Below are 12,516 nucleotides of genomic sequence, written 5' to 3' on the forward strand. Positions count from 1 at the left end.
GCAGATCTATATAGGTGATGATCCAGTCTTCTCCATGTATGGCTATCCAGGGTTTGATGAGGTCAATGTTGTGATCTTCATATATGGAGTGTGACAGGTGTGACGGACTGCCGGCCATATATGGTGACGTGACAGGCTGACTGACTGACAGGTTTTGCAGGTTTTAATAGTAATCTGTGACCTACAGTAGCAAAACAACATAGAAATCAGCCTTATATGTTAACTATCATTTAGCTGCATGGGGATGCCCTGGAACTGCCTCATGGGGGACCCCTGGGGGTCGCCGGACCACACTTTGGGAACCACTGGTATAGATCACCAATTTGCAGCACGTGACACATAAGTACGACGGCTGGACGGGCGTGAGGCCCATTGTATAATTGTCTTTCTCACAGACATAGCCTAGAGAGAGACTATATATATGGGCCCCCATTACCTTGAATGTAAACAGTACAAGGCAGCGTGTAAAGGTCCCACCATGTGTAGCGGCGGACATTGATTCCAGTAACAGTGAGGTAATCCCCCTCCTGGCCTGTATATAAACAAGGATGATCCTGACTGATACTGCCGCCCAATTGATCCCAGCTTTTAGCAGCTTTTTTAGTCTAAGCAAAGATCAGACACTATATGTGGGGGGGGGGGGGGGGGGGTCCCCCCCGTCTCTCCTCCCCTGGAGACGTTGATGGGTCAGAGGGCGTCGCTGGGATCATGTCTGTTTCTCTGACATACATACAGCTCAGAGTTAACCGGGTTAACCCCCTAATTAAACCCTATACATGATTCGTCTCTGTCGGTAGAAATGTCCAAGAGAGATACTTTTCAGGATTCAAATGTAAAAATAGTGAGCTTATAATATCTGCTAGTTTTGATGCTCCTAATATGATAATGCAGTTAATTTAAGAAGAGAAGAAAACACCACAGTGCAGCCGCGTGAAGTGAGTGGTGCAACTCCGTGTGGGGGTCCCCGGGGGGGGGGACCCCGGAAGTTCCAGACCCACGGGAATGATCCCAGGGTATAGCGGCCCGGTTCTGGTGAGCCGCCCCGCGTCCCAAACGGTAGAGAAATGACAGAGTTATACCGTGTGATCTTCCCTGCAGTCTGCACCAATCTGAAGAACTCACCTGCCAGCGAGGAGCAATACTTGTCCTAATAAGGCCCTTTCTCGGCCCCACCCCTCTCCCACTGTTTACATTGTGTTTAGTTTCCAAGATGGCCGCAGCACCAGGATGGGGATGGGGCGGAGGTTAGCGGCCGGGGTCGATATATGCCTTTACTGAGCTGCATTCAAGACACTTGCCTTGTGTCTGACACCTGACTTGTGTCTGAACACAGCTTTGAGGGATCTGTTCTGCCCACCCTCCCCCCCATCAAACAAAATGTTTGGTCAAACCATATGGGCCATATGGGACCTTTGTTGTATTGTAATGCATTTGAGCGGCCATTAAACACAGACACAAGACAGGTGTCTTGAATGTGTGAACGCAGCCCAGTAAGGGCATATGTCGACCCCACCCTCTCACCTCCGCCCCACCCCCTCCTGGTGCTGCGGCGGCCATCTTGGAAACTAAACACAATATAAACAATTGGAGAGGGGTGGGGCCGAGAAAGACCCGCCCAACACTCCCCGCAGACAGGTGCCTTCCCCCCCCAGCCCCGTAGGAACTATACGTGCCGTGACCATTCGCACCCTCCCCGCCCAACATCCCTCCCCCGCCGAACGTGTGCCAAATTGTGTTTGTGCATACACTCGACGAAGCCTGGATGCACCAGGATGGATTCTAACCAACAACACCCTCCGCGGTGGCAGGTTATAGGGACTTAACCCTTTCTGACCCGAGATCAGATTCATACGAGGTTTCCACTGGACACACACTGGTCTGATTAACCCATTCTGACCTGAGATCAGATTCTAAAAATGTCAGTGGTTCTTCGATTTTTCAAAAAATAGCAGACCTACAAGCTCGTAGCGCGCCACTCGGTGGCGCGCTATGAGCTTGTAGATCTGCTATTTTTCAATAGCTAAAGCATAACATGATGCTAACACAAAAATGGGTTCCTGTTGAGAATGGGTTAAAAAGAGTGTAATAATCATACCGTATAGCCATAGAAGGATGAGTTTTATGTTATCTCTGCGTGACGTGTTTGGGCCAGATAGATTGTGTATAAATACATATTTTGTGGCCACTCAATAATTGATGATGTCAACGGGGGATTATTCGGACACTTGCTATACAGTACAGTGGAAAGAGCAGCGTCACATGCATTAACAGTAGACACGGTGACTAAACAGTGGATGCAAATACATGCATATACAGTACAGTATGACAGTACAGTATGACTGAATAGGTCATTCATTATGAAAAGGATATGCAAGTCCTGTTTAGTCCCGTCACGTCATATAGAGCATAGCAGTGGCATGGTTTTCTGGTTCCATTGAAAGAATGCCTATAATATTTTCCCGTAGAGATTCACAAAACATAATACATTATTTTAAGCCTATAATAATAATAATAATAATAAAACTTTATTTGTATAGCACCTTTCATGACATGAAATGCAGCTCAAAGTGCTTTACAGAACAATGGAGAATAAAAGAAAAGCAAGGCAACGACATTAAAAAACAAGCAGTAATGCAGTACAGTGAGGACATGAAAAAATAAAAAAATAAAAGATCAATTAAAGGCAATGTTGTAGAAGTGGGTCTTGAGCTATAGAATCAAGCCGTCCATTATCCTGGTGAATCATGAACATAAAACCTTTGATGTACACTACATCTTGACATAATGTAATATTACATATTGCTATAATTGAGTCATGCACGTTTTCGCCTTTTAACCTTTTTTTTTGGAAGGCATTCAGAAAGTTCTTTTTTGTTTGTTTTTTTCCTCCACCGACCTAAGTGGTCGTTGGGTGGCCTGGAGTGGGGGGAGGTGGGGGGGGTATCTGCTTTTCCTCACAGGACCCGGCAGTGATCTATCTGTCTGTCTGTCTGTCTGTCTGTCTGTCTGATGTGCCCCACTCGTTGTGGTGTCTGATGAAGTCGGGTTGCCTTTCAGGACATGGAATGAGGCCGGCGTGACAGAGAGAGAGTGAGAGAGAGAGAGAGAGAGAGAGAGAGAGAGAGAGAGAGAGGGGGAGAGAGAGAGGGAGAGAGAGAGAGAGAGAGAGAGAGAGAGAGAGGGGGAGACAGAGAGGGAGAGAGAGAGAGAGAGAGAGAGAGAGAGAGGGGGAGAGAGAGAGGGAGAGAGAGAGAGGGTGGTGTTTAACATGCCAGTTGTGACCTCAGCGCAAAACATCGTCTGTACTGTATATGTGGAGATGCACTTCAAAGGAGGGGGGGTTGGGGGGGGTTACAACATAGTAACCTGACCACATGCTGGTCAGTTCAGCGGGGGGGGGGGGTTACTGCCACACGCGATGTGTGTCACGCAGTGTTGTTTTTGGCAGCAAATTTCCATTTTAGTTTTAGTCATAGTCTCTTGAATAGTTTTTCATATAGTTTTAGTCACATGGAACCTGGAATGTTTTAGTGTTTAGTCTAGTTTTAGTCGACTAAATATCATACGATTTTAGTCGACTAAATCTACAGTTGATTTAGTCGACTAAAATGTATATTGGCTGTCGTAATGACTTGCTGAAAATAGCCGATCTACAAGCTCACGACGCGTCGCAGCGTGACGTGTTGTGAGCTTGTAGATCAGCTATGTTCAGCATGCAACCAAGTGTAAAATGACCTATAGGCTATAGTGGATCTCTTGTCCACTAGTCCCTTTTTTTTTGTCTAGTTTTTATTTGTTGCCGAAATTGTCAATATATTTAGTCTCAGTTTGAGCTTAAGTCTTCCATTTAGTTTTTGTCAGTGGAAAAAGGTAGTCGACAAGCATTTTTCATCTTAGTTTCAGTTGACGAAAACAACACTGCTGCTGTGAACACATTGCAGTCGAGTCACTTGGAAGGGAGCAGTGGCGTGCACAGACATTTAGAGGGGCAGCTGGTGCTCAAGTGTAAAAAGGGCACCTTGTGCAGCGCGTGGAACCGACCGGTTGCCTTAATAGTGTGAGTTTTATAGATTTCCGGGCCTAAATAATATATTAGAAGCTTTTTATCAAGAATTGATCAATGTCACCATGGTACACATACTGTACAACGAAAAACAACTTTTTTTGTTATTTTTAAGTGGTGCAACCACTTCTACATCCAGCTTGCAATGTCCGTGTGCCTGTTTGTGTACCTGTGTCTGTGAGCATGAGTGGTGCATGCGTGAAATTGGAACGAGAGAAGTATGTGACATGGCTGCCACCTGCTGGACGCAGGAGTTGCACCACTTGGTTCACACTGGTGTGCTTTTTTCTTCCAAAAGGGCTCATTGCCAAAAGGGCAGGGGGCACCCCTAGTGTCTATCTGTGCACGCCACTGAAAAGGAGTCTTGGGTTGCGGGTCTACGTGATCCAGTAGCTCTGTTGAATGACATTATGCACAGCACAGAGTGACAGACCACTCACACTGCGGCTTATACTGGGACAGCTGTGTGATGTTTCCATGCCAATACACACACACACACACACACACACACACACACACACACACACACACACACACACACACACACACACACACACACACACACACACACACACACACACACACACACACACACACACACACACACACACACACACACACAGTCTGCGTGCACACGGTGGGTTTCCGTAAATGTAAAGTACTTGAGGCATGCGGACGGGAGGAAGTCGTAGGGATGCGTGCTAAGTGGTGCCATGAACCCGCCTTGAGCTGATTCTCAGTGGAGGCTTTGCCACCTACAGTCACCTGCTCGCGAACTAGACCAGCGCTTACAATGAGCTGTATCTATGCAGCATGCACGCCATTTTGGAAAGAACTTAATTTGGGGCCACTTCTCTGCTTCCTTCACAGGTGTTACCGATGTCACTATTAATGAGGGCTCTGTTCCATTCCGGTCAAACAGAGTCAGGGGTGCTGCTATTGTGCATGTTGGCTCACTGGGAAATAAATGGTGCATTTATATAAAAATCACACTTGTGTGAACTGAGCGGTGCAGCTCCCCCCCCCACCCCTCTCTCTCTCTCTCATTAGCAGGCAACATTGCAGCACTATCCCTCTATGTTTCTGGCGCCCCCTACTGGTACCCTATAGTCATATACTGGTGCTCATGACCACATGGGTACATACCACACACATGGGTACATGGGTACATAGGTGTACACGGACATTGCTGGTTGTAGGAGTGGTTGCAACACTCAAAAAATGGTGCATTTATATAGAGCCTTTATCCAAGGCGCTTTACATAGATTGTGCATCACATTCACACACACATTCATACACCGATGGCAGCAGAAACCATGCAAGGCACCAACCAGCACATCAGGAGCAATTAGGGGTTCAGTGTCTTTGTCTTGCTCAAGGACACTTCGACACCAACTCTGGGGGAGCCCACAGGGTTCGAACTGGCAACCTTTGTGGTTGCCATCCGGCCACTCTACCCCTGATCCACCGCCGCCCCCTGGAAACACTCTGCTACACCAGTGGGTCTCAACTAGGGATGTGTAAATGTGTCCAAAATGAAAATCGATTTGTATAATTCAATATTAACGATTAATCGATTAATCGTTTTGGGGGGGGGGGGGGATTTTTTTTTTTTTTAATAAAAAAAAAAAAAAAACATTTTTTTTTTTTTTTTTTTTAATTAACCCTACAAATAAAAAAAAAGTCAAAAATGTTTGGGAACCCCTGATGTAGTTGATTAACAATAATTGTAACTCTTGAGAGTTAATAAGGGTCCATTTGGTTACTAACTCCATCTTTTAAATGAGGACCACTGGTGGTCCCTGGACCACTGTTGATCCAATTGATCACCATAGCAACCCCAGCCTAGGCCTGATTAGGTAAATTCCCAACACCTGCTAAATCCTCCAAACCTGTATCTTGATTGGAATCAATCTCCACTCACACTCCTCTCAGTCATGCAGCTACACCTTACAGTCTATGAGCTACACAGACACATCCCAGGCACACTTTGGTAGGCATATAGCCCTGTCCTGTTTGGATGACAATATTGCCTTTCCAACAGATTTTCATTTAAAAAAAAACAGAAAAAAAAAAAAAAAACGATTATCGATTATTAATTTTCATAATCGATTTCGGGTCCTATCAACGATAATCGATTAATCGATTAATCGGACCCATCCCTAGTCTCAACGGGTCCTTGAGTGAGAAACGGCCCCTATATACGGGTGTGTAACTCTGAGAGCGTGTACAAAACAGACCCCGCATTGAGAACCACGTGATGCAGACGGACGGACGCCATGCGGGCCATCCTGAAGTGGACAGGATGGACGTGTCAGTGAGGGCCTGTCAGCGACCTGCAGGATGAGCTTCCTGCGGTGGAAATAGGTCCGGCACACAATGCAGGATATATATTTATAGCGTCGCAGCCAATGTCGTAATCAGTTGGCTGACCTAGACTATATGACAGACAGACAGACAGCATGACATAGATGTGATGACCTCATGAAGCTCAACAGTACACGCTCCAATCCAGAGTGTGTCATACATTTAGGACGAGGTCAAAATGTTGACATTTGAAATAGATCCATTTGGGCCTTGACGATAGCTGATGATGTGTAGAGTAGACTCATCTGAAACCGGTACCGTTGCATGCTGGTTTCAGTGTGTGTGTGTGTGTGTGTGTGTGTGTGTGTGTGTGTGTGTGTGTGCGTGCTTGTGTGCATGCTGTTCTGTTTTAGCATCGCAGGTGCTGTATAGCTAGCTGCTTTTACATGTGGGACAGGTTCTTAAAATAATCTAGAATAGGATGTCAACACATTTCAAAACCAAACCTACTGTAAGTCACATACTATATGAAAAGTCGTATAATAGGCCCAGGCCGTAGCGTAACGGTCTGGGCACCGGACTGGTAATCCAGTCGCAGTGTGCCGCGGGTTCGACTCCCGGACCCGACACGGCCTTTACTGCATGTCATCCCCCATCTCTCTCCCGTTTCCTGTCAGCCTACTGTCTGTCCCTTCAAAAAAATCAATAAAAAAGGCGTAAGCCGCAAAAAAAAAAAAAAAAAAAAAAAAAAAAAGTCGTATAATAATTATAAATGTAACGCATAATGTAAATGTCGCAACTCTTTTAAAATTGTCTGCATGCTTTCATTTCTAGATTTGCTGCCAACAAACTGCTCATTTCAGTTGAAAACCATCAAGCTGGCAGTACATACAGCCCCTCCACCACCAGTACATACAGCCCCCCACCACCAAATCTCTTTGCCGAAAATAGCCGATCTACAAGTTTACAATGCGTCCCGTTGCCTGACTCCAGTGCCCCCCCCCCCCTTCCTGAGATATTTATTGCCCCTGATGCTTCAGTGCGGGTGTCATCATCCCCCCCCCCCCCCACACACACACACACACACACATTTGTCAAGACATCACTCAGCGCGCGACGGCTCAGGTCTCTGTCATCTGGCACTTTGACCATGTGGCCGGTGCCAAACTCTGGCCTGTAAAACAGTGGCCCCCAAAGACCCCCAGGGGTCCTTGAGGGAGTTCCAGGGGAGCTAAATGATATGGTTTGGAACTAAATGGGCCCTTATGGACCCTTATGGACCCTAACGGGTCTATTTGGTTCCATTTGTATACACTCTCAGAGTTAAATTAACTTTACAATATACATTGGGGTCCCAGAGATAGAAATGCCATTAAATGGGGGGTCCGTAGCCTAATGCATGTCAAACTGGGGGTCCTTGACATGAAACAGTGTGGGAACCACTGCTGTACATAATATAGTTCACTGCAAGCTTATACAGTCACACCAGTGTTGAGTTTTGACAGCAATTGAATGCCACAGACGAAAAACAGTCTAAGTCCACATTATTTATCCATAATGTATAAATGATAGATATATCTAGGGGTCAGGACAACGAGGCCTTTTCGTGGAGGGGTCAGAATGAAATTTGGACTTTCGTCTGTGGTACTTTTAATCATAATAACTTAGTCCTCTGAAATGTTTAACTTTTTAGTCTACTCTCTTAGTTGACTAAATACCATAATGTTTTATTCGACTTAAATGTATTTCAGCTGGCCGTGATCTAGCATTGAAGTGTCTGATTCATACTCAGCTGTGTGCCGAAAACAGCAGATCTACAAGTTTACAACATGTCGCACTGCATGCGACATGTTGTGAACTTGTAGATCTGCTGTGAGCTGGTAGATGGGCTATTTTCGGAGAGTGACACCTGCACACAACCAAATCTGAAATGACTTGTCTACTGGATCTCTTCTCCACTATAGTCCCTTCCTAACATTAGTCTATATAGTTTCTTATTTGTTAACACATTTAGCTATAGTTTTAGTCATCGCAGCTTAATTCGTTTATACATTTTTTTATTTTGTTTTTGTCTGCACTGGAACAGAGGTTGTTTCTAGTGATCATAATAGGGCGCGTTCGGGAATAGCGCACTGAGCGCAATGTGCAATGCAAACTAATAGGCGAGTGCGCTCCGGTGTGGTATTTCCAAACGCGGCCATAATCATGAGCATAATTAGTCACTTTATATTTACTCAAACAGTATGGCGCTTTTAGACTAAAACATGCATTAACCACTTGAACACTTAATTACACTTCAATTATCATTATGAAAGTTGGTCGCTGTCATCCGATGAAGTATAAATAAGTCATATGTTTGTAAAGGTAAATGGTAAATGGTGCATTTATATAGCGCCTTTATCCAAGGCGCTTTACAGAGATTGTGCATTACATTCACCCATTCACACACACATTCACACACCGATGGCAGCGGAAACCATGCAAGGCACCAACCAGCACATCAGGAGGAATTAGGGGTTCAGTGTCTTGCTCAAGGACACTTCAACACCAACTCTGGGGGAGCCCGGGTTCGAACCATCCAGGCACTCTACCCCTGAGCCACCGCAGCGGTAGCGTATATAACTCTACACATTGCCATAGTACCCATTGCGTTGCGGTTAGGCACAAGCTTGGCTCAGTCCAAGGCACTTTGGATAATAACATCATATCCTGTGTCCTGTGTCAGGTCAGGGTACTAATAATTGTATCCAATCAGCAGAACTCAGAGTCATAGTTCTGGGCAAAAGGTTTGGGCAACTTTGACGATTGAGAGGGCCACTATAGTTCCACTCTCACTCCAGAGGGCCACTATATAGTTCCACAATCACTCCAGAGGGCCACTATAGTTCCACTCTCACTCCAGAGGGCCACTATATAGTTCCACAATCACTCCAGAGGGCCACTATAGTTCCACTCTCACTCCAGAGGGCCACTATATAGTTCCACAATCACTCCAGAGGGCCACTATAGTTCCACTCTCACTCCAGAGGGCCACTATATAGTTCCACAATCACTCCAGAGGGCCACTATAGTTCCACACTCACTCCAGAGGGCCACTATAGTTCTACATTCACTCCAGAGGGCCACTATATAGTTCCACACTCACTCCAGAGGGCCACTATAGTTCTACATTCACTCCAGAGGGCCACTATAGTTCCACACTCACTCCAGAGGGCCACTATAGTTCTACATTCACTCCAGAGGGCCACTATAGTTCTACATTCACTCCAGAGGGCCACTATAGTTCCACACTCACTCCAGAGAGCCACAATATTTCCACACTCACTCCAGAGGGCCACTCTAGTTCCTCACTCACTCCAGAGGGCCATTATATTTCCACACTCACTCCAGAGGGCCACTCTAGTTCCACACTCACTCCAGAGGGCCACTCTAGTTCCACACTCACTCCAGAGGGCCACTGTAGTTCCACACTCACTCCAGAGGGCCTCATTGCATATCACTGTCGTAGCAAAAAATAGCTGATCTACAAGCTATAGTACAAATAGTGCATGCATAAACATTCCTTAATGATTATATCCAAAGCATGTTCGGGGGTTCCCAGCCAAAACGTTGAGAACCCTTTTACTGCCATAGAGGACACAGGACAAACAAGTGGATTTGGAAGTGATTCCACATAGTCATACACACAGGCAGACAACACTGAAACTGGAACACTACAAAACTGAAGCTGAAAAATGGGTACTCCAGAAACTTGTTTACCAAAGAGCTGGAGACAACAAAACAAACAAACAAACAAACAAAAATATTACTTACTGTACCCTACTGTAGCCTACATTTAACTGTGTACACAAATAAATGTAACCAATTTGACCGAGAAGGGAGGGTTCATTTAGTGCATTTGATTTCGTACATTTTTACGAATCCATAAATTATCACTGTGTTTGGTTTAGTTTATTTGAAAAAGTTAAAACTATTCGAGGACATGAGCTCACATGACTTATTTATTTCCATTGTGGGCCTCATGCACATATAACAAATGCACCTCATAACATGACAGACAATAGGCTGCAATAAGTAAACCATTTTTTTCAGACATTTACACTATTCTAAAACCCACTGCCCTTTCTATGCTTACTAACATGCACCCTGAACCTACTCCGAAACCTTAACGAAGGTAACCAAGCCCAGGCTGTTCCATTGGGCCCCAATGACTGCAAATGTGCTCTTCCCCGCTGGACCAGGGGTCTTCAACAGGGTGTCTGGGACCCCTAGGGCAGTGGTTCCCAAAGTGGGGTCTGTGGACCCCCATCCTTGAGGGAGTTCCAGGGGGTCCCCAGCTAAATGATAGTTTGGAACCAAATGGACCCTTATGGGTCTGTAACTCTGAGAGTGTACAAATGGACCCTTAAGTTAAACTAACAGTGATTTTACAATATAAATTGGGGGTCCTAGCGATAGAAATGTCAATAAATGAGTGTCTGTAGACTAATGCATGTCAAACTGGGGGGTCCTTGAAATTAAATGGGTTGAGAATCACTGCTAGAGCCGTAAAAAATCTCATGGGGCTAGACCCCTACATTTGAGACGGCACCCTTCCGCAAAACACCAGCTCTGGTGTCGTACATGTTGTGATTGTCCCTTGTGACACCAGTTTAAAAACATGTTTTAGGAAGCTTGGGAACCTCTGAAGTTGTGGACCATGGTTGGTCAGACTCAGTCTTGCCAAGTTGACTGCGTGTGTTCCACATGAAGGAAGCCACTTTAGGTCCCCAAACGAGTTGCTCTCTGTATGTCCAAAGGTGAGTCTCAGCATGTATATGATGTAACATCTCTGTAGTGTTAAAAAGGTGCTCATGCATATATTGATGAAGACCTTTTTGCCTACAAGAGAGAGTGACAAAGAGTGATCATGTATTTTCACGCCGCGATAAAGGCTTAGCAGGAAATGTGAATCATCCAACAGATGCTCTGCATGCATTATTGATGGGCTGTAAATAATAGAAGTGGATCTTTGTGTCTTGACAAGAAATCAGGTCTGGAAAGAGAGGTTAAACTGCTTGAAACCTACAGTAGCATCCTTGTTTGGAGGCGAACATTCAGCGGGTCAAATAGCTGGTCTACAAGCTCACACGTCGCAACGATGTTGAAAGGAAGGGCATTTGAATGTTCCAACCGCTCATTTTGATAGGTTGGAACTTGGAATGGCTTTAGGGTTGACGACAGTGCAGCAACTTGCAATGGGCCTGGTCTTACAAGGGGTGGTAGACTTATAAATTAATAAAATAACGATAAAAATACAAGTAAATAATTGGGTTAAAGTGCAGAGGTGCATAGCTTAAAAACAGCCGCCCACGCCACCTTTTTAAGAGGCCTGCTCCTCCATTAAAACGATAAAAATATAACACTGGTTTGTAGGACAACTGAATGATTAAAAGGCTGGGGGGAGTGGGCTGGGGAGGACAAGGAAGACGCCATGCAGTCACAGATTCGAGACAAGTGAATTCTATATCCAGCTAACACAAGCAGGGACTACGAGTATTGGTGTCGTTTGAAGACCTACCGGCGAGCCAGAGCGGTGATTCTTCCTACTCCCTGGTCGTCCTCAGCGGTGGTCGCCGTCCTCTAGCATCCATTGTGGTGGACTACGGTGGACTACTGTCTGTCCACGGCACGCTGCAGTATGCCGTCTCTGCTCGTCTCAGTGTCTCCTCTCGTCTCACGCGTCTGTCCGCGTTCCATCTCTGGGCAGCCCACCACGGGTAAGGCCCGGGCAGGCACACACTCGTGCATATACTGTACGTGTCCAAGGGTCTGGCTATACCACTGGCCCAGAGCCATTGGAGAGGTGCGCCATTGAGGGGGCACAAAAATATGAGCACTGTTCATGCAGCACTGGAGTGAGACAAGCTGGAGTTTGAAATACATATTGTTTTCAACGAGGGCGGCACAAATATCAGCAATTTTTAGGCATGTGTGCAACATGACAACTGTCTCTGTAATGTTTATGTTCTGTAGGCTACTATTAGGCCTGAATCCAGTGCATTATGCCAACTTCCGGTCCAGGACTTGTCACACTTCGCCAATAGAAGATAGCCGCCATTGGACTGGCCCCATGAAGTGAACGGAGTTGTCACAACTCTCTCATC

Source organism: Protomyctophum parallelum (assembly GCF_964188405.1).
Source record: "Protomyctophum parallelum genome assembly, chromosome: 15".
In the NCBI taxonomy this organism is placed as follows: Eukaryota; Metazoa; Chordata; class Actinopteri; order Myctophiformes; family Myctophidae; genus Protomyctophum; species Protomyctophum parallelum.